Here is a 27612-nt window from a genome sequence, read left to right as displayed (position 1 = left end):
CTAACCTCTTCTACTTGTTATCTAAAATATAGTATCAAAAAAATACCCTATTTTACAATGATTTTAACATATTTACCTATTTTGTGGGACAAAAATAATACATGAACACGCTGGAAAAACAACTTTAATTTACCACAAACCCTAAACATTAGATAAAGTGGTGGCCACAATACTGGCTTCTAGATTACGCAAGCGGTCATAGGTGTCGCTGTAGTAAAATTGTTTTATCAAAATCAAATTAATTTAAATAATCAAATCAAAAATGGCCTGGTCGGTATTGCACGTCGGGTCGGTTTTCCCCATATTACCCCTTTGAAATCTACGTAAAATTTAAACAAATATGACGGGTCACACCATACTCTTTTCGTCATCAGTTTCCGAGGTACTCACGGTTGAAAATTTTGTTTCCTTTTTTTTTATTTTGAACGAGAAAAAAGAAACGACGGAGTTACAACGCGAGGTTAGTGGGATGGGTGCGAAAATTACCTCGAGAAAGCGAAGTGATGATCTGTTATTTTAGTAAATCGAAAACGGTAGCAGTACGACTTAAAGGCACGAAATCGATCACTTAAAACTCTCATTCGCCTTAACTGAGATTTGGTCACGTTTTGACCCGAGGACGGACGCTCGGACCCGTTTTGAATTTTTGACCCTCCTCGGTTTATGTAATCATTATCTTTATTGATTGACCTATATTTTCTGATGTGAACTTGTATTGATGACTTGTGATGTGTAATCTCTTCATGGATCATATTTTTTTGTTAGAGATGCGCAACTAGAAACACTGTTCAGAAATCGTTACCTTGCGATAAAGGTTAAAACAGGGTATCTAATACAAAAGTCGTTAAAAAACATATTGGGTGAATGGTATGAAGTCAGTATAGAAATGAAACGGGGAAGGGGTGTTCCCAGATGACCAAACCAAAATGTATTGGTAATATTTAGTAGACATGCATTTTTACGATTTGTTTTTGTTTATCTTTTTCTTCTGTTTTCGTAATTTTGTTGTTTTGGGTTTGGACGAAAACATACTTCATAACTTTATGGCTAAATTAACTTAATAAGGGACTAGCAATATTGGTCGTCTTCTAATAGGTTTTGAATTTCACAATGTGCAAACACACAATTTCAAAATGGCAATGATGTACTTGCTTGGAAAACTTGAATTCAAAAAAATAGGGTTAGTTATACATGTCTTAAATGACATTTTGTGTTCAGAAATTTCAGGAAACATTTATACTGGACCGATTTCAAGTTAGCCGATGACGTCATCCAATTACTTTACCCGCCTTAAGCCGGGCCGAATTAACCATCGCCATTTCGTTTCTGAATGTGTCACATGACTTGACCCCATTTTTGTCTACCTAAAAAATTCAAAATTAACAAGTTTTCTGTGCTGTAAATGATAGGAAAGCAATAAAAACAGTTCTTAACGTGACGTAGTGTCCTAATATAGTGTAGTTTTTTCTTGAAAGGACTATTCTGCCGTGTTAAGAATAAGACTCGTATCTGTATCTTGAGATTTTCTGGTATTTCACATCATATCAAAGTTTTACATCTATTTGTTAGATCAAAATGTCGTAAAACATTCATTACCGGCCAGCAAACTATATTATTTCTTTGTCGTATGTGAAATTATGCTCACTTTGTTAAGCAAAATTGTCCAAACTGCATATTTTTAGGTATATATGTCGTATTTGCAGTTCAAATACGACAAATAAACCTAACATAACGTACATGCGACATATCTACTTAACAATGAAGTAGATACGTCAAAAAAAATATCTTTAAATTGAAGACGATCAATGAGTTTTACCTATAGGCTCAAAGATGATAACGGTAAGATACAGGAAGTATGTAAAATATTTTTCGTGGCCACTCTTGGATATTTGCCAAACAATGATCGAATTGTTCGAAGTGCATTCTCTTCCACTACAACTGTAACATCTCAGTTAAAGGCAGAAAATCCCAAAGAGGTAGCGCTAGTTCCTCAAAAAAGATAGATCGGTCTTTATTCAGAGAGCATATAGAGTCGTTTCAGCCTACAATTTCACACTACCGGAGGGAGCACGCTCCAAATAGGAGATACCTTCCAAGTGATATCACCATAGTGAATATGTACAACGACTTTAAGGAGAAACATCCAACAATACATTTTTCCTATTATTTATATAGGGAAGTCGTCAGTAAAATGAACATTTCATTCGCTGCACTTGGACATGAAAAGTGCTTTACTTGTGCAGCATTCAAAAACCATAAAAATAACACCAACCATGATCCCGAAGATATTGAAAATGATTGCGCCGAGTATGACTCATGGAATAAATATATTGAAAAGGCAAACTCAGCTCGACAACAATATCAAATTGATGCTGAAGCGGATAATCCCAACACACTGGCATGTTCAGCAGATCTTCAGAAGGTAAGAAAATATTATCGTGTTTATCATATTTTTGGGCTTATTATGGGCGGCTACTTTAGAAGTTGCAGTAAATTCCAATTGACTGCATCAACTACCATCTCAAATACTAGTTACAGTAAATTGGAGTTTCTTTCTGACGCGACGTTAACATGTTTCTAAATATTGATCGTGACAGCATAAACCACATTATATTGTTTTCTTCTTTCTAAGTAATGTTTTTTTTAGGTCATTATGCTGCCTCGATGCGAAATGTTCAAGGAGGTTATTTTCGTACCTCGTATTATAGCATTCAATGAAAGTATTGTTCCAATAGGAAGAAAGCACAAGAAATTCCCCACAGCAGTAGTTTGGCATGAAGCGATATCGGGACGGTCTAAAGAAGACATTATTAGTGCCTTTTATGCCTTTTTTCTGGATAACAGAGATGTGGAAAAAGTTATTTTGTGGTTGGACAACTGTGCAGCCCAAAATAAAAATTGGACTTTCTTTAGTTTCTGTGTGTATCTGGTAAATTCTTCTGACGTCGCTTTAAAATCTTTATCTCTAAAATTTTTTGAACCCGGACATACATTTATGTCGACGGACTCATTTCACCACCAGGTAGCAAAGTCTCTAAAGCAAATGAAAAAGGTGTTTAATTTCGAAGATTTTAAAGATGCTGTTCAAAAAGCGAACTCGTCCAAAGTAAAATTAATTGAAATGAAAATTAACGATTTTTTCAATTGGGAAGACAAAAGTTCTTAGTATAAATTAAGCAGAATAAATCCTCAGCCATATTTAAACAATATGGTGCAGGTTTTTGAAATTGGAAATCAGTCATTGTCGTACAAATGCAAATTTAATGAACAAGAGGCTATAGCATTAAATTTTTTAGTAGCAAAGCACCAAAAGAATGGTTTGGAAAAGCCTAAATGCAAGAACGACTTTCGTAGCATAAGTCAAAATACGAAGGACACTCTTATAAAACGACTTAGTGGAATTATTCCCACTACCAGAATGAACTTTTGGAATAATTTGCCAGTATCCGAACATCCTGTGAATGAAGATGAATAAATTATTAATCATAATCAAAATTTCAGTTGACATAATATTGCTGTGTATTTATTGGATAAGTTAGAGTGTTTGTTTTAGTTACAAATACAAATAATATTTTTTTTAGTTACGTCAAACGTTGTTTAAGTTAAACAGTTATGTTTACTATTAAGTTACAATTCAGCGTCTCATAAACATTAAATATATCATTTTGTAGAATCATTTATATTTAAAAAAAACTTGAAGTTATAATATATATTTTAACCTTTGTTAAGTGTAGTTTTTCTATAGACATGGTCAGTTATGATTTGTTAAACTAATCTTTAATACTATTTTAGTTGCTAATTGTTAGGCAAATTTGTCGTAACTAACAAAAACATGTTTTATACTCTTAATTGGTTTTTTTTACAATTTATACATTAAGGTTAATTCAATTTCAAGGATATTAGTACTTACGATGGCAGAAAGGCAAAATGTTTTTTCTCATTTTCTCAAAATATTCAAGTATGGAGATACGACTCTTATGCTTAACAGGGCAGTATTGTAAGCAATTTCAGTAAGTCTTTTTGCTGACTTAACCTCACAAAACACAAAAATATAGAGAAGTGGTGGTTGCATACAAAATGATAGAAATTCCTCTGACAAATCAGGTAGCGTCCTTTCACTTGGCAACGGAAACTGTTGTAACTAACTTGACAGTTTGACGTGCCTCATTGGACCAATCAAAATGGTAGAGAGGCGTGGCCAATTTAAGGCGGGAAATCAAATTTTAAAGCCAGTAGTATATTATATTATTAACAAACAAACATATTACATAACGGTTTTGAGTTGCGAAATGTCAACGTCATGTCTTAAAGAGATGTTCTAGCAGACATAATTCCGAAAGCGTTTGCAACGCGATTTCAGTCTGGTCATGCGCAACTGCGATATACATCAAACTAGTTTCAAACCATCTAAAATTTCCTGCTAGAACAAACATAATATGACATCATATTAGAGCAGTGAAGTAATCTTGAGGTGTATATTTTGTGCGGATGAACTTGATTTTGTGTCCCAAAAAGAGTTATGTTACAGCCAAATTCTCTTACAAATAAACGTTTGGATTTTTTGTAGAATTAGAATTATTAAAGAATTATTATTATTAAATGGTATCTTGTTTTGCCATTTAGTCACATGGACAATCCTTCGCTGACATATGGGTCTTATTGGTTTTTCCTTGAAACTGCAAACAAATTGTTCACGTCCGTCACGTCCTCGTCGGAGGTTCTAATAAAATTTTACGAGGAAAAGTTCATTCTTGGCGATCGGTATCTCGGCTTAAGAAAAAAGGAAACGGCGTTTGACCCGCCGTGGGCCGGTTCAAATCTATAATAACTACGGACAAGTATAACAATAGGCGAGCTGCACGACCTCGTGTGAGCAACGATTCCCTTTTCTCCATAAAGATCCGATGATACTTCGTTAAGAAAAAAAATACTCGAAAACTACTGTTTTCCGTTGCTACGTTATCTAAATGTCCATTATTCCACGTGCGTCTTTTTTAACAAATTCCACGCTACCTTTCTACAGCTATTTGAAAATTATAGATATCAGTGGCAAACGTATATTCTCTCTGCTGTCCATCGGACTTAACCATCACCAGAGTAGTTTACACCTCATTGACTTAATAAAAGAGCAGTTAAAGACAGAAAGATTTAACTGTTAGGTGCCACTCGTTATTGTTAAACTAACGGAAGCCTACTACGAAGTGGTTGTACTGCAATAAACTGATTTTTTTTCCGTTCTGATAAATTGTATTATTGTTGGAGTTGATGGAATGTCGAAAGGAATGTCTAGAGATTTTCTATGAACGGTAGTCATTTATTTGATATTGATCCTCAGGTTCTATTTATTTCTGCTTATTTAGTTCGAGGGGTTCCGAAAAGTGACTGGTCAGAACTTTCTTTAGAGTCCATTGCTGAAAGGACCAACACTGAAGAAGTGGTTTTTTTGCACGATTGAATGTTAAAGATTTCACAGGGTACCTTGCGGTACTTAAACGGTTTCATTTAGGACGACGCCACCTGGACTAAAGGGCACGTTTGTCCGTAAACGTAGCTTCCTTTTTTATTAAAACCATTTTCTACAAAAAAATTTCTTCTTAAGATAAACAGGCCTAAACAAAAAAGGAAACCCCCATACCCATAACCAAGTTAAGAAATAATTATCTTAAATGATTTTTTTTAAATAATTCAAAGTTCGATCAATATTCTAAAAGTGTCATAAAATTTTGTTATAATGAGACGAATTGTGTGATACGACGGTTTTAGTTTGTTTTTTAATGATCAAAAATTTCATCAATATTTTGCTATTTAAAATGTTAATTATAATAACAAATTGTATTATATGTGTAACAAATTAATTATAGTAACATATTGTACTGAACACACCTTAATAATGGCCAAAAAGAAGAAAACAAATATTTTTCCGATTTCTGTTGCATTCCTGTCGGTTGAGCATTCCGCCATTGAATTCAGCACTCAGGCAACTCTGATAAGGCTCTTATTTTAATTCGTTGGTAACGATTACTAAGTTCATTAGTGAAATATGTCTTATTAGTTTTCTTGGTTTTATCGTTTAACTTCCTTATTATTTCTTTCCTTTATTAATTTTCTCAATTTGAAAATATTGTCTATTCTCGTCATTGGCAAGGTCCTACTTAGGAATGTCACATTAATTTTCAGAGATCCTTAAATCGCTTTAGGGAAAAGTAAATAGATTTTTCACATCTTTGTTGCTTTCTTGACTGTTAGGCATTCCGCCATTGAACTCAGCACCTAAGCCCATCTGCCCTGGTCCTATTTTAATTCAAGGGAAACTATTTCTGGCTAATTTTCTTATTGATTTTTTATTTTTTCTCAATTTTAAATTCGTCTTCATTTGCAAAGTTTGACCGATGAGAAAACAAAATTAAGAAGTAGATTTTCTTTACTTTTCTGTCTCTTAAGCATTCCGCCATTCAATTCAGCGCTCAAACAAGACTGATATGACCCCATTTTAATACATGGAGATGATTGTTTGGTTCAACGGTGAAATGTTTGCTGGGTTTCTCGATTTTATTGCTTAATTTTCTCTTTAGTTTTCGCTTTAGTAGTTTTCTCTTTTCTCAATTTTAAAAAATTATTTATTGTTTTTATTTGCAAGCTTTCACTTAGCTATATTATTTTTCAGTAATCTTTAAATCGCAAAGGGAAAAGAAATACTCCACTTTTCACATCTGTATTAATTTCCGGACTGTTGGGCATTCCGCCATTAAATTCAGCACCCATGCTAATCTGAAAAGCCTCTCATTTCAATTCGTTGGAGACGATTAGTTTGTCTTTAATTTTCTTATTGTTTTTTCATTTGACTTTTTTCTTTTTTATAATTTTAAAATTATGCTTATTGTCATCATTTGCAAAGTTACACTTTTCACCACAAGGGTGACTCATTAACTTTCATTCATTCTTAAATAATCCCATGAAAGAACAAAATTAAGATGTTATAGATCTTCTTTGATCCTCTGTCTGATGAGCATTCCGCCATAGAATTCAGCGCCCAGGCAGGTCTAATAAGACCCCCATTTCAATTCATTCGACACGATTGCTAAGTTCAATGGAGGAATGTGTTAATTTTTTCGACTTTATTGCTTTGAAGTTTCTCATTGTTTCTTTACTTTATTAGTTTTCTCTTTTCTCAATTTGAAAATATTGTTTATTCTTGTCATTAGCAAGGTTTCACTTAGGAATATTTTCTTTATTAATTTTCAGTGGTTCTTAAGTCACAAGGAAGAACAAAAATAGATTTTTCACATGTTTATTGCTTTCCTGGCTGTTTGGCATTCCATCATTGGATTCAGCACCCAGGCAAATTTGATAAGTTCAATTCACAGTTTAATGGTGGACTGTTTATTAGTTTTTTCGATTTTCTTATTTAATTCTCAGATTGTTTTTTACTTTATTAATTTTACTTTTACTCAATTTTAAAATATTGCTTAGTGTCGTCATTTGTAAAGTTTTACCAAGACAAGGCATACATGAATTTTAAGTGGTTCTTACATTACTCAGAAGAAGAAAATAAATAGATGTTTCACATTTGTATTGCTCTCATGTCTGTTAAGCATTCCGCCATTGAATTCAGCACTCAGATCTGATTTGGCCCCAGGCATATTATACTTAAAGTAATCAGTTGCCTAAAAAATTTTGTAAACTCGAATTTGTAGATGCGGTTTCTTCTTCATGTTTTTCTTTTTCTTAATCTTTAACTTTTTCTATTTCTTCATCTTCTTCTTATTCAGGAATGAATTGAAAAGATAAGCTATTACCAGGAACTTATTCTCATTATACCAATGAAATCAAATCAACGTAATAACATATATGGGATGAATCACTCCCAGTTTTCCGAAATCATTCCATCATGATGATCATCAATAAATGAGGTGTGACTGACTGATCAAATGGGATGAATAGGTGCCATAAGGCAAAACTTTTACCAATATATCATCGATATGCTTTGTTTTGAGAATTGGAGCATTAGGTTTGTATCACACTTTTATCAATCTATATATTAAAACTAGGGGTTGAAACCTTGAAAAACTATTGAAACATGGCTGTCTCAAACTTCAATTCATGGGAAACGATTTGTTTGTCCTGCCTTATTGTTTTTCACTTTACTGGTTTTTTTCTTTTCTCAGTTTTAAAATATTGTTTATTCCCGTCATTTGCAAGATTTCACTGAAGAATGCCTCATTATTTTTAATGGTTCTTGAATCAACCGAAGAAGAAGAAAATTAAAATATTTAAGTTTTCCGTCGTTTTTCTGTCTCTTGAGCATTTTGCCATTGAATTCAGCATTCAGGCAAGTCTGATATGGCTCTATTTTAATACAGGGACACGATTGCTTAGTTCAACGGTGATATGTTATTTATTATTATTTTTCCTTCAAAATTAAAAGAAGTATAAAGATCAAAGAACGTTTATGTAATGACATGATGGGATATATCTAAAACGTTCTCAGTGCTTATAACGTAAAAGTAATGCCAGATTTCGTTATTGTTCTATGAAATATATTCAAAAGAAGGAAAGGTTAAATTTGAAATTCGTTTTATCAGATAAGGGGAACGTCGAGAGCACGTTAATGGGACAATTTAACGTTTTATGCAATAACATAGATAAGGCGCAAGCAAAGTGCACTGTGAATCGATTATTATAACAGCGTCTCGGCGGGGCACACTGATTGTGACCTCTTTGGACGCTCAAGGCGTTCGAATAAGCAACATCGGATATAGTGGAGAATGATAAAAGGTCCTGGATACTAAGTTTGCTGAAATTAATTTAGATTCGAAACAATACTTGTGTAGAGAATGTTTTTAAGCATATTCTGCTTTTTGTTTTACAAAAATATTCCTAATAGTTTTTGAGATTTCGAACTTTACAGAGAGTGGTAACTTGAGAGATATACAACTACCCAAAAATTATATTCAATACTGTAACGTTTCAGGAGAAACAAATCCATCCTTATCGGATTATTGGATTTAGACATTGCTTACCATTTTACCATTAAAGACATAACTTGCAAAGGTGCTGAATTCAATGATGTAATGCCAAATAGTAAATGCAAAGGAAAGATAGCAAAGTATAACAAAACGGATAGTGGAAGTAGGTTAAAAAGGTGTTTAAATCTTATTTCTTCTTCTTCCTTCCTTCCTTCAGATTTAACAATTATTGAAAATTATGAGGACTCCCTCAGAGGAAAGGCAAACTAAAAGTGTAAGCGAAAACTTGCCAATGAAGATATTAAATAAAATTTTAAAATAAGATGACAACAAAAAAACAAATAAAGTAAGAAAACAATAAGAAAATTAAACGAGAAAATCAAGAAAACTAACAAACATTTAATAAAAGACTAAAAAAAATGGGAAATAATTCTCGTAAAGTGACGATTTTAGAGACTGAGCCATGGTTTTCTTTTGTAGGCCCCATCGGGTTCTTTTAAAACTTAACTCCTTACTAATTGATCCAAATGCAGATATGGATTGTACCAAGAATGGTATATTTATGATGAAATTAAACGGTTTAATACTGTGGATAGTATTGAACCGTTTAATCCCTGGATTGGAATATCCAACTAGATACAAGAATATTTATTCTGCCATCCTGATCTCGATTTGAACATCATATGAGATCACTTAAATCTTATCTGGGCTGAATTCAATGGCAGAATGCCCAAAAGCAATATAAAGAGAGAAAAAATCAGGGAATGAAAATGTGAGAAATTTTTTCCTCTGATTTTGAACAATTTAAAAACCGCTGAAGAATAGAGACTGCGGGATATTGGGGAAAGCTCATAATGTGAAATGATATTTAATCGTTATCTGGATTTTAGCATCATTTAGCACTTTCATCTTACCATGAACTGACATGAAACAATATCAAACTTGTTTGGTGCTAAACTCAACGTCGGAATGCCTTGAATGGTAAATGCATTGATCTAGTTTCCATGTTTTTGAAGAGTATATGCAGGATAATATAGTAGATACTGCAAAATTTCTGAAATGGATGGAAACATGTATTAATTTATCCTAATCTCGATTTGAACATCATTTATTATTGCGCCATTAAATTTAACAATCCTTCCGTGAACTGAGGCTGAATTCAATGGCGTGTGTTTTTAAGTGAATTCCTGACAGTCCAAAGTTTTAAAGGACTTGATTTTCCAAGGCCTTCGACTGTGTCCTCCTTGATATTCTTCATCAAAAGTTTCAATAATAACGAGTGTTTCATGCACTGTCCAGGCAAATTTGAATAACACAAATGAGTTTTTTAATGAGTTTTTCAAGACCTATGACTGAGTCTGGTCATCAAAACTTTAACTGTTACACTTATTCCATTTTCTGAGGGCGTCTTTAAGAACTGAAATGTGATGTTTAAGAATTTATCCAAGTGTTTTGACTATGTCTCTGTTGATATTTTTCTTCGGAAGCTTCAATATTAATTATTCCAAGAGCGAAGCTTTTATAGAGAGCCGCTTCTTTTGGGGAGTTTTCGCACGACGTGCAGACCCGTCGGACGAAAATACTTATAACTTTGTTAGTATTTAGGGTAGAGAAATGAAGTTTATCTTTTTATAATCTAGAAATATGAGGCTACAACCCGATGGTTTATAAATTTTTATTTATTTTTTTTGTGTAGTGAAAAGATACCTTTAAAATAAAATAAAAATTTTGTTCAATTTTTCCAATATTGATTCGATACAGATCGCAACAGTTCTTTGGATATTATAAAACTCTACAGATTGATTAGAGTTCACGTGAGACAGTACGGTATAGTTCTTGATTAATTCTCAGCGTACGGGAAGTATTTTTTTAACATCCAAAGTTTCAGACATGTGTGATATTCTAGCCCCTCTGACGGTTTACCGGTATTCTACTTTTAATACCTTTTTAGTGGCGCAACCTAGAGCAAAATGGTTAGAGGAAGATTGGTAGCCTGTATTAAGTAGAATGTTTTCCAAGTTCAATCGTACTTTTAGATGAAACCGTTTTTGAGTTATGAATCTTTGAACATTTTTTCACTCTGAAAATTAATTTTTGCCTAAAAAAGATCTTTTTTATGATCGAAATTAAACTACTAAAACTGATTGAGATCGGGCCAGAATTGATGTTAATCTGTTCCTGAAGGTTTTTACTATTTTTCTATATACAAATCATAAGGTAGAAAGCTTTTGTTATAACCTAAAACATCGTCTGAAAGTGATCGATTTTAACATCTATGCCCAATTTTAATGGCGATTTTGACAACTTGGGGTCAATGTGGATGAATCGGCTTGGACTTTCTTTCTAGTTTTATTTATAAAATGCTTAAAATAGCTCAGAGCTATCAGGAATTGGTATGGAAATATTCAAGAGACTCTGTACAATTCGAATATATGCACATCTTTTACCAAATCGTGTTCTTTTAGCCGTGATAATTCGGCAAAATTTTGACGTTTTAAGAATTTACCCAGTATTATTATAATATTAATTGGTAGGTATTATTATAATGTTAATTTGGTAGAATTATTAATTTTTTGCATTTTTTTGAAATATTGGGTTTTAAGGCCACGTGACCATTAAAACTATTGGTCTGATTTCATCGAAATTTCGAATTTGGGGTTTATTTAGGATACAATTATTTACTTTTAACAAATTTTTGAAATATTGTGCATAAATGTTAAGTGCTGGAATCATATCATATATTAAAGCGTACTTAGATTAAAGCGGAGCTTTTAACTCATCAATATTCTCTTAGGCATGATCCTTCGAAAACCGTAAATTTAAAAACTTGTAAGACTTAACACTCACCGCGTTGCTGGGGCAACTGCTCAACAATTTCCAATGAGTTTTTGACTTGAATTGTATTTAAAAACTTTCCACTTATCAAAATCAAAAAAAAATTCTACTTATCAAAGTACGAGCTACGCTCTTGCTCGTACTTGTTATAATTAGGGCTTATCGCCATTAAAGAAAGCAGGATAGCCTTTTCCAGAAATAAAACTGCTTGCCAATGCCACTGTCGATGTCAAAAATAGTCAAAAAAATTAAAAATGTTAAAAATGTCATAAAAAATGGCAACTGTTCTGACGGATCGGGTTTCTAACTAAACTAAGTACACTCTGTATACGAAATGCAGATTTACTTTAAAGAAAAAGAAGCACATTCCCACTGCCACGCCCGTGATCCCATCAATGTGGCCAAAGTCACAAAAGAGGAGGCACCAAAAGGTACAAAGCAAAATCAACCAAAAAAAAAAAAACTTAATTTTTTTCATCTCTCTTCTGTTGGGGCAACGCAACGCCAATAAACAATTAAAAATGCAACGAAATACCGCTATCTTTTAATTCACGACTGCTCGACTGCCAACTACTTTTTTGCCGTTCTACCTTTATTTCCCTTCTTATTCTTCTTCTGCCGTTGCTCGCCTTTTGGGCCTCTGACCGGCACCAATAAGCGAAACGTGTGAATAATCATTTTGTTTAACTAATAATAATGATAAAAAAAAACTCTTGATATCATAATCGGGATCTATATAAAGTAAATAACAAGCAATCGTGAAGAAACAAAAAACGAGATGAAGATCGCTTAGGTGACCTGTGACTCATTTGATAAATAGCGCAGTCACTAAAGGTAATTACAACACTGTAGTGTTTAGTAATCACAGTGAATTCAACACCTTCGATATAGGGACGGAACTTCTCAATATTAAACAGGACAGCAAGACACTCCCTTTCTACAGCTGAATAATTTCTTTCAGTCTTGGTAAGAGACCTACTCGCATAAGCTATTATTCTCTCTTCTCCATCTAACCAGTGTCACTAGCATCACTTTGGATAAGGATTCTTTTTTGAAAAATCAGGTTGTGAAAGAATAGTTAGTATAGAAGAAATAAGAAGTTGTTTTATTTTAATAAAAGAAGATTCAGCTGCATCTGTCCATTTAATAGATTGTCATTTTTTCTTTCCCTTAAGAAGATCATTAATTGGAGACATTAAGGTAGAAAAGTGCTTAATGAGTCGACGATACCAAGAACAAAGGCCTACAAATCGCTTAATTTCGGTTGTGTTTTTTTGGACCAGGATAATTAACCATAGCTGAAACTTTGTCAGGATCAGTCCTAAGAGAATTCGAACCCACGACATAAAAAATATATTTAAAGGAAGAAAAGTTCTCGAGAAACTCTTAATCTCAGGGTTGTGGGTTCGGGCCCCACGTTGGGCGCCACTTTCTTGTCGCACATTGTTAAATTGTACACAAGTATTGCAGAATCATTGGAGGCTGGCTGTTCCTAGGTAAGGATTCAATATAAGATACAGTATGCAAATTAATAAAATAATAATAAAGAGAACCAAATAGGCGCCTTAATTTTATTAAAACTAAGTAAATTTCTTACCTGATTATTTAAATATCAGTAAAAACAATTTGGATTATGCTATGGCAATCAGAGGCAACAGTTCCCAGCAACAACCCATTCTATTCACATAAACCCTTTTTTAGACTTTATATAATTTGAAATATTATGTTAGATTATAGCTTATGGATATTCAATGCTTTACTTCAATTAGATTGAATTTAAATGAAAACAACTAAACGAATACCACAGGGAAAGTTCATGAACCTTGTTGAGTGGGTGTATTATTAAAATTACTACCAAAATATGGAATTCTTAGGTAAAACCCAACAGTTTGATAAAGTATTTAAAAGTTAATTATTTAGAAATAGAACGGTTTAAAAGATTTGCAAATATGAGGCTCATAGTTAGGTGAGGTTTTCTCACCATAGCTGACCAGAAAAACCAGACTGTTCTGTTTTCAGTGGTGGCACATCACAGAACTCCAAACCATTACACTCTTAGGGCACTGGTAAGGTTAAGAAGCAATCGAAGATAAAAACAAAAAAGAAATGAAAAGAAAAGGAAACCCTGAAACGATTTTTCAGTGGTAATAACAAAGCTCGATGTCACAATGCATCCTTAGGCATCCTGCCAAGAAATTACCAATTCTTGCCTTGATAAGGTAAAAGAGGATCCAATGAATCAAAAGTGAGGAATATTTTATATAACTTGCATCCTCACTTCTTTGGTTGGGCCGTAAAGTTTTACGTGCGCTCCTACCAATACACGGGGACCAAGTCAGCGCACAAAACACAATAATATAGAGAAGTGGTGGTTGCATACAAACTGATAGAAATTCCTCTGACAAATCAGAAAGCGTCCTCTCGCTTGGCAGCGGAAACTGTTGTAACTAACTTGACAGTTTGTCGTGCCTAATTGGACCAATCAAAATGGTAGAGAGGCGTGGCCAAATTAAGGCGGGAAATCAAATTTCATTTAATCTTATTATTTAAGTAATATCTAAAGCGAACACGCCTAATCAAAAAGGTTACTTTTAGAGAAAGGGGCCTTTTTGATTGGTGTTAGCATTTTAATTGTGGAAAAGAAAATGGGAAGCCAGACATTTTGTAATATGTATTTATAATAATGAAGTTAAAAATTAAATACTTGAAAAATGAAACTTCTTAATTGAAATTAACTGAATTTGATTTTATTAAAGACTGAAGATTGACAATACAAAAACATAATAGTAATAAATAAAATCAGATTTTCTTTCCAGAAACCTGGAATTGCTTGCTGCAAATCAATTAAAACATTACTCCCAATATTGAAAGAAAACTTTTTAGAAATTAAAGTCATGAATTTAAAATAAAATCCTTAAAACAAATAGCAACCTCAACCCACGCTTTCATTCATTAAAATAAAAAACAAACTCAAATAGTTTGACAATGACAAATGATTTTCCATCAGTCAATGTCAAGAAGTGTCTGTCAGCTCTCTGTCAATTTTGCCAAGCAAGATGGCTGACATACAATTCCGGTTTTCTCCATACAAGCTTCATACATGTGATCGGTGGCAATCGATATAGATTTTGACAAGTGACAGATCCATGAAGAACCAAGGCAGGGAGCAGAACCCAATAAATCAAGAAATCGGCGGAGTAGCGATACAAGCGCCACCAGTATACCGAACAGGTGTTGAACCACTTTAACATGAGCAATAAAAATGTATTTCAGTTACCTATATTAATCATGAGAAATTGTTGCCTTATTTACTTGATAATTAAAAACAATTCATATTGTGATTTATTTAAGTAACGAATGGAGCATTTAGTTTATAAGTGGAAAAATAAAATGCTACACACTTGATATCATAATCGGGATAATGTAAATAACAAGCAATCGTGAAAAAACAAAAAAACGAGATGAAGATGAAGTAGAAAAAGACGAAGAGTCGCCTAGGTGGCCTGTGACCCCTTTGATAAATAGCGCAGTCACTAAAGGTAATTCACGTCATCGAGCGGGGTCAGATCGGTCGATCTGCGATGGTCATCGGCTGACGCAATGGACCAGAAATAGTTAAATGGTCTAAGAGGGCCTCTCTTTGTCTCATCCCGATCATCGCCGAAGGTCCATTCCGATATATACGAGATCTGTGTGCTGTTGATGATGGTGATGATGCTAATCGGACTTATCTCGTGAGAACTTTTGCTGTCGTGACCACCGGGACAAGCTACTTCTTATGTCATATATAGCATTAGCGCTTGTTATTTCCTTTTGTTTTAATAAGCAGTCGTCAATTTTGTTGAGAAGGAACATAGAAATTCATATTCACACCTCTTTCAGATGAGTCGTTAGTCACTTCTTAGCCTAAAACTTCCTAGTCTGTTCGATTCCTTCCCTGACTTATTAGTTGTCACCTCTCTTTCTGACTGCTCTTTGAGGAAACTGAGATCTTCTTACTGCTTGGTCCTAAATGACTCTTCAGTAAGTTTCATCAGATTTTGCCTAAATGCTCGCTAAAATCGTACGCAATTCTGAAAGAATCAACACCTGATCATCATCTGATCTAAACTTCTCCTTCTACTGATGCATATTTTTTATTTCTTTTTCCAAAAGATATATCTAAATGAAACTTATATTAGAGTCACGTTTAATCGTTGGTTAATGAATGGGACAAAGTCAATTACAATATGCAATTCTGAAAGAATCAACGAGAAGTTGAACTGATATTCGAGGCTTTCCATCTCCTCCTCCTTCTCATTAACATTTTCTATTTTATTTTTCTTTAGATATATATAAATGAAATTTATATTAGAGTCACATATACTCGTTAGTTAATGAGTGGGAAGAATCCAAGAGAGGGTACGATCCATATTGGCGGCTTACACCCTTCGACCTGGAAATTTTCCAGTTTGGAAAGAAAGTAAAGAGGTCTTGGGGAATGATCTTATTAATTATATTGTAAGATAATAGCCGCAACTAAAAGCACCAGTTTAAGATAATTATTTCCAGTTTTCTTTGCCTTTTTATTAAATATTTGTTAGTTTTCTCGATTTTTTTTATTCATTTTACTTATTGTTTCTCCTCTTTATTTGATTATTTCTGTCTTCTTAGAAGTGTAGGATTTTGTAAATAATTTGCCTTACTCTGCCATCTTTTCATGGTTGATACCGAGGCTAGTCCCATCAGACTTTATCTTCAAGACACCAAAATCATATTTAATTTTAAATGTGTTGGACTTTTATTCTCTATTCTGAATTTTCGAAAGACTGATTCATCTCTCACCATAGAAATTTTCAAATGGAGAAGAAAGATCTTTGATTGGTAGAGATGACTGAAATGGAAAGAATTGTTAGTTTGATTGGAAAGGAGATTGATCTTATTAGTAGTGCCTTAAGGTAACACCCCCCATCAAAAGCGTTACTTTACGTGAAATGTTTTCAGTGTTATTTGCCTTTTATTAAATAATTGTTAGATTTCTCGTTTTTATTGTTTAACTTATTATTTTTTCCTATTGTTTTTTTATTTTATTAATTTTTTCTGATTCAATAAACGTTGAAGCATATTTTTCAATGGTTCTTTTAAAGGAAGAAAAAATAAAGATTTTTTTTAAATTTTTAATTGCTTTCACTAAGACATTTCGCTTGAGTTCAGAACCATGGCAAGTTTTATATGCTTCCATCTCAATTTATGGAAAATATTGCTAACTTCAATGGTAATGTTTAATAATGTTCAAATTCAGATCAGGATGGTAGGATGCATATTCATGTATCATGATACATTTTCCAATCCAGAAATCTTACAGAAATCACTATTTTATCCTGTGTAAATTTTTCAGAAACATTAAAATCAGACTATCCTTTACATTTACTAGTAGGCATTCCTTCATTGAATTCAGCACATTATAAATTGTTTCATGTCAATTTATAGGAACAGGTTGTTTAGTGTTATGATGTAACTGATGTTTAAATCAGATTTTAACATAATTTAGCATGGTTAGGTTTCTCTTATATTCCTCGCTCTCTCTATTCTTCACTGCTTCTTAAGTCGTCCAAAGAGAGAACAAAAAGTTATTGATTTTATTCTTTTAAAAAAAAATCAATAATTTTGTCCCGGCAGCAAACGTCATCAATTTCTTCTTTTTGAAAGTCGTTAACTGCCTGGAAGAAATTATTGATTTTTTTCTCTTTATAGCCTACAAAAAGAAATGTCCAGGTTAACTTCGTCCAGGCAGTTGACGTCTTTCAAGAACAAGGAATTGATTAGGAAGAAAATATTAATATTTGCCCCTTATAGCCTATAGAAAGGAATATTCAATTCAGTTTAAGATAATTATTTCCAGTTTTCTGTGCCTTTTTATTAAAGATTTGTTAGTTTTCTCGATTTTTTTTATTCATTTTTTCCTATTGTTTCTCTTCTTTATTAGATTTTTTCTGTCCTCTTAGAAGCTTTGTAGGATTTTGTAAATAAGTTTTATCAATTTTTCTTACTGTGTCATCTTTTTCATTATTGACCGAGGCTAGTCCCATCAGACTTTGCCTTCAAGACACCAAAATAATATTTAATTTTAAAAGTGTGGGGCTTGATTCAATCTTCATTTCTGAATTTTGGAAACAGTGAATGAGCCATTCATCTCTCACCCTAGAAGTTTTCAAATGAAGAAGAAAGATCTTTGATTGGTAGAGATGACTGAAATGGAAAGAATTGTTAGTTTGATTGGAAAGGAGATTGATCTTATTAGTAGTGCCTTAAGGTAACACCCCCCATCAAAAGCGTTACTTTACGTGAAATGTTTTCAGTGTTATTTGCCTTTTATTAAATAATTGTTAGGTTTCTCGTTTTTATTGTTTAACTTTTTCCTATTGTTTCTTTATTTTATTATTTTTTTCTGATTAAATAAACATTAAAGCATAATTTTCAATTGTTCTTTTAAAGGAAGAAAAACTAAAGATATTTTAACTTTTGATTGCTTCCACTAAGACATTCCGCCACTGAATTCAGAGCCCTGGCAAGTTTTATATGCTTCTATCTCAATTCATGGAAAATCTCATTCACTAGTAGGCAGTCCATCATTGATATCAGCACCTATACAAATTATAAATTGTTTCTCGCTCTCTCTATTCTTCAATGCTTCTTAAGTCGTCCAAAGAGAGAACAAAAAAGTTATTGATTTTATTCTTTAAAAAAAAATCAATAATTTTGTCCAGGCCACTGACGTCATCAATTCCTTTATCTTGAAACACGTCAACTGCCTGGAAGAAATTATTGATTTTTTTCTTTTTATAGCCTATAAAAGAAATGTACAGGTTAACTTCATCCAGGCAGTTGACGTCTTTCAAGAACAAGGTATTGACGTCATCAATTCCTTTGAAAGAAATGTTCAATTCAACTGCATGTAAATAAAAATAAAATAAGTAATCATTTTTTCCAGGCAATTGACATAGTTGAGAATTGTAATAAAGAAGAAATTGTTCTTCCACATATAAAACATCAAAGTCACCTCTAAAAGACATTAAAACCGTATATTACTGTTGCTGTCTCACTCGCACCCAAAGACTTAATTGCCGAAAGTGCTTGACTTTTCAAATAGGTTTGGCAGGGTCTCCTTGTGTCTTTGTCTGTATTGACTTTTTATTAAAAAAAAATTGGTATAATACAGAAAATAATATGACTTCATTTCATTGCCAAAATCTTTCAAAGATTCAAGATTGGTATTTGCTCGCACAATTTTATTACTTTAGTCACCTAAAACTGGCAAAAAGAAAGAAAAAGTTCCGAAGCGTTATAAGATATTCATGCAGTTTGTACCAATTTTAATTTATTTGATCGGTAGCTTACAGTTTGCACAAGAATTTCTTCACTGCTTTGGTATTTGATATTTTAGTTGAATAGTAGGTTTAGGTCCTCATGCAGTTTGTACAACAAATTTACTTGATTCATTCAACCTTTCAACGATTTTTTAATAAATTTCACCTAATGTATCGATCTATTATGAAACATTTTCTCTTTTAAACCAAAGGCACACATGCAGTTTGTACTAATTAGTTGGCACCAGCGACAAAGCACAAGTCAATTGGTCTTTTATTCCTTTAAATTAGGCATGGATACTCATGCAGTTTGTACCATAAATTTACGTAACTAAACTAAACGTACTTCTAAGAATTTTTAGTTAGTATTAATTAGGCTGATCTTGGACGCTCATGCAGTTTGTACCATAAATTTGCGCAAATCAACTAGCTTTAATCAATCTTCCAAGTTTTTCGGTAGATATTATCTAAAATAGAGACACTTATGCAGTTTGTACCTGTTCGTCACTTAAGCCAATCGGTTGCTTTTCGCAAGGCAAAATGATTTTTTTAATTGACTGCTCTGGTTGGGTTCGTATGTTTGTACCAATAATTTACGCAAATTAACTGACTTGAATATTTTCTCCTTTAAGATATAGACACTCATGCAGTTTGTACCTATTCGATATTTAACTTGTGAGTTTGTAGCTGGCAAAGAAACTTATATGGAAACACTTTTAAGTGAAACTCAAAAGCTTATTAACGAATTTTTATAATTTTTTCAGGATAGTATAGAGGGATTTTTAGGGATGAATTTCATGTTTAAAATATGCTTCTGGGCCCAAAGTTTAGTAAGTTAGAGCACTTTTGCCTAAGCGCTTTCTGGTAACAACTCTTTTCACAAAAATCAATTTCCATCCGAAATAATTTAAAAACTATTCCAGGCATTGCAATGAAGTTTTCACTCAAATTGAATGCAATTCTTAACGAAAATTTCATACATATAGAACTCATGTAGCTCAACTCTTTACCGAGTAACAGTGAAAATCATGAGGTATGTACCCTAACCAAGGCTAAAATAGCAAGTGTGATTTTAGATACTTACCTCTGTATTTAATTGAAAATGTATTTTATTGGTCACAATTTAAAACATGAATAACTGTATTTTTTTACAAAAACTTTATTATTTGAATGCTTCTTATACAGTTTGTGCCACAACTTTGTGTAATTAAACTGAAGATACTTCCAAAGTTTTTTAAAAAATTTAAAAATATTCTCCACTTTAAGATAAAGACTCTCATGCAGTTTGTACCTATTCGTCATGTCACCGCTGTTTGCTGTTTTTGTCGGTTTACGAAACCCTAAGGGACACTCATGCAGTTTGTACCAGAAATTTGCCTAAATTAACTGGTTTCTTGGTACAAATAGTCCTGCATTGGTCTCTTAATTAAGAATTTTATAAATTACGTGTCACAAGGTTCCCCATTTTCTGCTTCACAAAGTCCTGCTCTTTCCAATATATGTTGCATGAGTTTTCGAAAAATTTCAGGAATATGTAGCACGTATTTCATTGCAAATATTGCACAAGAAAAAAGTCTGGAGCAGTCAAATCTGGCGAACGCGGTGGCCAATTAAAATCGCTCCTATGCAAAATAAATCATCGTCGAAGATCTCTTGTTGCAGAACCACTGAGTCCCATGCAGTATGGATTGTGGCACCATCTTTTTGAAACCACATTTGAGGATGGTTTGCCACAATTTGGTTTCAAAAAATTGATCAACGTGTTACAGTAGTGAACAGCATTGAGGATAACGGTACCACTAGCTTCATTTTTAAAGAAATATGGAATAAGAATAATGATCCTTTCAGACGATATACCACACCAAACACTGCATTTGAGTGGTGCAGCTTTTGCTCTTGGAATCTCTGTAGCCCATATCCTGCTTAACAACTTGTTCATGGAAAAAAAAAATTATGCAGTTTGTACCAATTCGTCACCTAAATCGAGCCAATCAATTGCTTGCAGTTTGCAAAGCGAAACAGATATTGCATTCATAGTTTTAGTTGGGTTTATGTATTTGATGTTTCAGCTTAAAAGTGGGTTTAGACCCTCATGCAATTTGTACGCAAGTAACTTTCAAAGTTTTCTTGGTAGATATTGTGTTGTAACCGTTTAAAGTAAAGGCAATCATGCAGTTTGTACCACAAGCCCCTTAGCCGAAATCAATTGGTCGCGTACAATTTGCACAAGTCAAAAAGATGTAAATTAATTTTCATAAATTCTTTTTTGCTCATTTTTAGAAAATTCGCCTCAAATAGTTTTCATTTTATGCCTGAAGAGGGTATTAGAGAAAATTGGTAAGAGTTTCTTCAACATTTGAATTATACGGAAAATAGTGTTTTCTCGTAAGAAATTTTCGATTTTGAACACAATTTCAGGGTTTTAAATAAGTCATGAATGTAATTTGTGATACAAATAATATTTTTGCGTAAATTTCTGTCAAGATGCAGAATCTCTCAAAAGCACATCCTAAGAATATGCTACATTCTAAATTCCTGAAAGATAATGCATCGTCACACGTTCGGTTTTTAGTGGAGGTTGAATGTGGTGAAATGGTCACTTCTTTCAAATCTTTATGGGCTCGCCGCATACCAAACAATAAACTCAAGATCAAAAGGATATACACACATTAAAGGTTATTAATAATGCCACATCGGACGGCGTTATAAAAAAAAAACCGGACGAAGTAAGAATTTTTCAATTTGTCCAGGGGTAATAAAAATGAAAGAAAATGAAGTGATAAATCAAACTGATTTACGGCGATAAGCTTCTACAAAGCTATTAGCGGCAAATAATGAATATACAACAGGCCTGATGGCGAAAAAAATGGGACGGGACGGTCAAGAAACGAACCGATTCTTTTGCATACATACGTGCGTAAAGGGTCTTGAACTGAATTACTTAAGGCCGATTTTCATTAATGTAATATTAATATTTCAAAAAGAAAAGTTTTGTGAATTAGTGGGGAACTTAATCTCCATCGAGAGACAGAAGACATAGTGGAAGGATTTGAACACCTAAACGTGGAGGTTTAGTTACTTCTTGAAGGCCTTTGACTCTATCTCCTGATATTCTTGCTTAAAATATTCAATTTTACTGATCCATCCCAATCTCAGGACGTGGCTTGGACGATAAAGTACAAACTGCATGGACCGTCTCTATCTTCGAGGAAGAATTTCAGAAAAAAAACTTTGAAAATATCTACCGAAAACCTTGGGAAGACTGATTAAAGCCAGTTCATTTACGCAAATTTACGGTACAAACTGCATGATTATCTTTATCTTATAACAGATAATATTTACTAAGAAAGCGATGTATGAAACAACTTCTTCGAACAACTGACTGAAGCCAGTTTATTTTCGCAATATATTGGTACAAACTACATAATACAAATCGGTTGACTTGTGCTTAGTGACTGGTGGTAAAAAATTAGTACAAACTGCATGAGTCTCTTTTCCAATACAAGATAAAATCTCCAACAAAAATGTTGAATGGATTAAGAAAGAAAGCTAATTTGTTATACGAACTGCATGAGCGCCTAAAACTACTAATAAATTGAATCATTAAACACATGAACCCAATCAAAACATTAAACAAACAGTCTTGTGCAAATTGTAATCGATCGATTAAAAGGTTTAAGTGGGAAATTGGTACAAACTGCATGAGTGCCTCAAAGGGGAGAATATTTTGATAGGCATTCGCCAGTGAACTAAGCGGCTATTCTCTTGAACAGCCGAATAGCCGCTTAGTTCACTAGCGATTAGAATTAAAAGAATTCGATTATTTAGTCAAATTTTTAAAAGGCAAACGAAATCAAGCCATTATAACACAATAAACATAATCTATATAATATAAAAGAGTTTGTCCTGACTCATCATCGCAGAGCCCAAACTACAATAGCTAGAAATGTGAAATTTTGCCAACGGGTTCCTTTTATAATGTAGGCACCGAATAAGAACGGATTTTTCGAAATTCCACCGATAAGGGGTAAAAAATGGGAAAATTGTTACCCGTGACCTCGAGAACTAAGGGGGCGTGGCTTCGGAGTTTGAACGGAGACTGCCCGCACCAACGAGTCGCAGACATCAACTTAAGAAAAAAAAATTAACTGCAACAATGTTTTTTTATAATGTAGGCCCCGGATACGAACGAACTTTTTGAAATTCCACCGATAAGGGGTGTTAGCGATATGATAAATATCGCATAGCGGCATAAAACTGATTAATAAATACGATTGAAAAAGTGCCTCTGTATTATTTATATTTTGATAGACATAACAACAAGGCTAGGCGGGTCCATGCGAGACTGATACCCGAAAGGTGACTCGACTCAGTCTTACCGCTCGCTCTGCATCTAACGAATCATTTTTAAGATTATTTGTGTCTTGATTTTATAATAATTATATTATATTAATCGCGCCCCTTGACCTCAAGAAAAACGGCGTGGCAATTGCGGGTTGAATTTACTATCAATGAGGCGAGGCTTCGGATTTTATTTTTCCGTATTGTGGGTTGCATTTACTATTATTGGAGGCCTTCTTCGACTTTTATTTTATTTTCACGCGAGCAACGCCGCGGGCATTCAGCTAGTACAATATATTCGAAAAGCTCCAGGCGAAACTTTCAACGATATAACAAGACAATACTCTTTAGCTTTATAAGCTTCAGCTGACTCAAAAGACTTAGAATCAGTACCTAGCACCAGAGAACCAACTTTAGTTTAAATTTCTGTAAATTGTGAAATCAGACTAAATTACAAAACATATTCCAACAATGTTCAACTAATAAAAGGAATCCTTGATATTGCCAGAAAAGCCTTGATACTGGCAGGGAGAATACTGGATACAAGGTGAAATCTAAAGAATAAATTATTTTTTTCACTTGCGCATACTGAAAGCGGTAGATTGACTTGATTTACGTGGCAAATTAGTACAAACTGCATAACTGCCTTAAAGGACAACATCATTAATATTTAAGTAAATATTGCAAAATTCCTAAAGTTCTTTCTTAAAATCGGCCGGTACCAATTGCATGAACATCTAAATGAATCTAATAAGTATATTTTTTAATAAATCAATACAGGACAATATCTACCAAGAATCCAGTTCATTTGGGCAAATTTCTGGTACAAACTGCACGAGTGTCCTGCAACTTTTAAATGCTTAAGACTTTCTTCCTGGTCTATTGCTTTGAACAAAAATTGGTAAAAATTGAGTCTTTTTCATGACCTTTACAATAGTATATAACACCCCTAATCGAACAGTAGCTCTAAAGCCTTTTAGAGACTAAAATATATTTTAGGGTCTATAATTTTTAGATGCTGCAACATTTAATTCCTTATAACTACAAAACTAGCGAAAATCCCTTGATTTAAATGACAAATGGGTACAAACTGCACGAGTGTCTTATTTTAAAGAGAATAATATTTTCTAATGCAATAGTGTTAAAAAAACTTTGGAAAATATTATTCTCTCTGCATAGTACAAATATTTAGTTTAAAAATATATCATTAGCTATATTTTATCATATAATTTAAAAATTTTTGGCTTATGCAAACTGAAAGAGACCGATTGCGTTGTGCTTAGTGACTGGTGTTAAAAAATTAGTACAAACTGCATGAATGCCAATCTCGACCAATACAACATAAAATATGCAAAAAAAGATTTGAATGAAGAAAGCAAATTTATTGTTCAAACTCCATGAGCGTGTAAACATGGTAGGTTAAACTGAAACATCATATACATGGGTTGAACTAGGGCAGTGAATAAAAAATATTTTTGGACTATGCAAGCTGCGAGCGATCGACTGAATTCAGTTAAGTGACGAATTGGTACAAACTGCGTGAGTACCTCAAAGGGGAGAATATTTTGTAATACTCGATACAAGGTGAAATCTAAAGAATAAGTATTTTTTTTCACTTGCGCATACTGAAAGCGATACATTGACTTGATTTACGTGACAAATTAGTACAAACTGTATAACTGCCTTAAAGGACAACATCATTAACATTTAAGTAAATATTGCAAAATTCCTATAAAGTTTTTCAATATTAAACGTGTGCCAGATACCATCGGTTTTCTATACATACACAAACCGGCCGGTACCAATTGCATGAACATCTAAATGAATCTACAAACTGCATGAGTGTCTGTATCTTACAAAGGACAATATTTCCTAATAAACTCTTGAATAATAATTAAAGTACACACAGCACTTGCGCAAATTGGAGGTACAAACTGCATGAGTGTCCCTTAGTGGTTGTGCGCTAAAAAACATTTTTCAGTGTATAATTTTTCGGTCCAACTTTTAAATGCTTAAAACTTTTTTCCTGGTCCATTGCTATGAAATAGTAAAAATAGGTAAAAATGGAGTCTATTTCATGCCCTTTTCAATAATATATAACTGCCCTAATATAACATTAACTATAAAATCATTTAGAGACTAAAATACATTTTACGGTTTATAATTTTTAGGTGCCAACTTTTGAATGCTCATAACTACAAATTGACTTGATTTAAGTGACAAACGGCATAAGTGTCTTATTTTAAAGAGAATAATAGTTAAAAAAATATATAAATAAAATAGTATTAAAATAACTTTGGAAGGGTGATTTAAAGCAGTTTATGTATGAAAATGTATGGTACAAACTGCATGGACGTATTTATAACACCTAAATGGGAATTTTAGTGTCTTCTCCAAGGCATTTAACTGTATCTCCTAATAATAAAAATATATTCACTTTCTTTTATTACCGTTCTCCTACAAAATTCTTATGAGTATTTTCAATTGAAAATGTCAAAACCAATACAATGTCCAACCGTATCAAAGAAAGCCAATACACGAAGATCGCACATATTTGGGATACAAACTGCATGAGTGCCTCTATTTTAGACAATATCTACCGAAAACCTTGGGAAGACTGACTAAAGGCAGTTCATTATTAGTACAAACTGCGTAGTATAAATATTATTTAATTTTTAAAAATAAAAAAATATTTTTGGCTTATGCAAACTACAAGCAACCAGTTGAGTTGAACTTAGTGACTGGTATTAAAAAAATTAGTACAAACTGCATGAGTATCTCCACCAATACAAGATGAAAACTTCAAAAAAAAATTTGAATGAAGAAAGTAAATTTGTTGTACAAATTTACTTTCTTCATTTAATATATAATATATATATATAATAAACATTGCAGGAGTGCCTAAACCTACTATTAAATAAAATAATTAAACACATTTACCCATTTACCCAACCCAAGTAGAGCAGTGAAGAAAATGTCTTGTGCAAACTGTAAGCGACCTATTAAATATATTAAATGAAAAATTAGTACAAACTGCATAAGGGTCTAAACATAGTAGGTTAAATTGAAACATCAAATATATGGGTTGAACTAGAGCATGCATGAGTAGTTAGTGCGTCTATCATACTACTATTAAAAAAAGGATATTTAGTTTTACGCAAATTAGAGGTACAAACTGCATGAGTGTCCCTTGGTGCACCCTAGATTTGTAACATAACAAGAATTCCTACAAATCGACGAGTTGGTACAAACTGCACCAATATGACACATTGATGCAGTTTGTTTGTTTAAAGAGAATAATATGAAAGGTTATATACTTGAAAGGTTGATTTAAAGCAGTTCATGTACGAAAATGCAGGGCACAAACTGCATGACTCCCTTGAAGGGTAAAATCATTAATATTTAAGTAAATATTGTAAAATTAATAAAAGTTTTTACGAGGACTTCCACTTTAATATTACTAATAATATAATTTACTAATAATAATATAATAAATTTTAATGGTACAAACTGCATGTGTGCCTGTATCTGAAATGGAACAATATTTGAAAAAAAACTTTTGAATAAATATTAAAGAAAATGAACCACTTGCGCAAATTTAAGATACAAACTGCATGAGTATCCCATTTTAAGTGGCAAAATGCAGAAGTCATTCTGTTATACTAGAAATGAGATAGAAACAACGCATACACACTTATACTCTTGAAAAATCACTGTTTTTCGTCCATTATAGTCAATCTAATAGCACCGTTTTTGTATTAAATATTTATTATAATATTTATAATTAAATTAAATTAAAATGAACAATTTTATTCATGTGTATTATTTAATAAGTCAGTCATTTTGCAGAAGAATTTCTTACTGGATAAGTGTGTGGGGTGGGTGGGGGGCTAAGGGTAGAATAAAAGAAAATCGCCTTTTTTGCAGAAAATAATTATATAGTTCAACCAAAAATTAACGATTATTTAACTATAATTTTTTTTCATTAACTGTACCCTTACCCCCCCCACTCACCCACACTATTTACCAGTAAGAAATTGTTTTTCAAAAATTATTGTTTTTATTATCCAATCTAATAAGTTTGTTTATATAAATTTAATATAATTTATATATATGTATATTAA

General features: G+C 32.8%; 1 protein-coding gene and 1 pseudogene across 2 annotated transcripts in view; both read left to right on the top strand.

Moving 5' to 3' along the window:
- The window catches only part of LOC126738989 (cadherin-related tumor suppressor), a 452924-nt gene that overhangs the window by 377411 nt on the left and 47901 nt on the right, over positions 1 to 27612 (top strand). The gene's annotated exons all lie outside the window — the stretch shown is intronic.
- Positions 1989 to 3632, top strand: LOC126738990 (uncharacterized; annotated as a pseudogene).

Source organism: Anthonomus grandis, chromosome 7 (genome assembly GCF_022605725.1).
Source record: "Anthonomus grandis grandis chromosome 7, icAntGran1.3, whole genome shotgun sequence".
In the NCBI taxonomy this organism is placed as follows: domain Eukaryota; kingdom Metazoa; phylum Arthropoda; class Insecta; order Coleoptera; family Curculionidae; genus Anthonomus; species Anthonomus grandis.
Note: the sequence above shows the minus strand (reverse complement) of the source record. Positions and strands in the feature narration are given on the sequence as shown.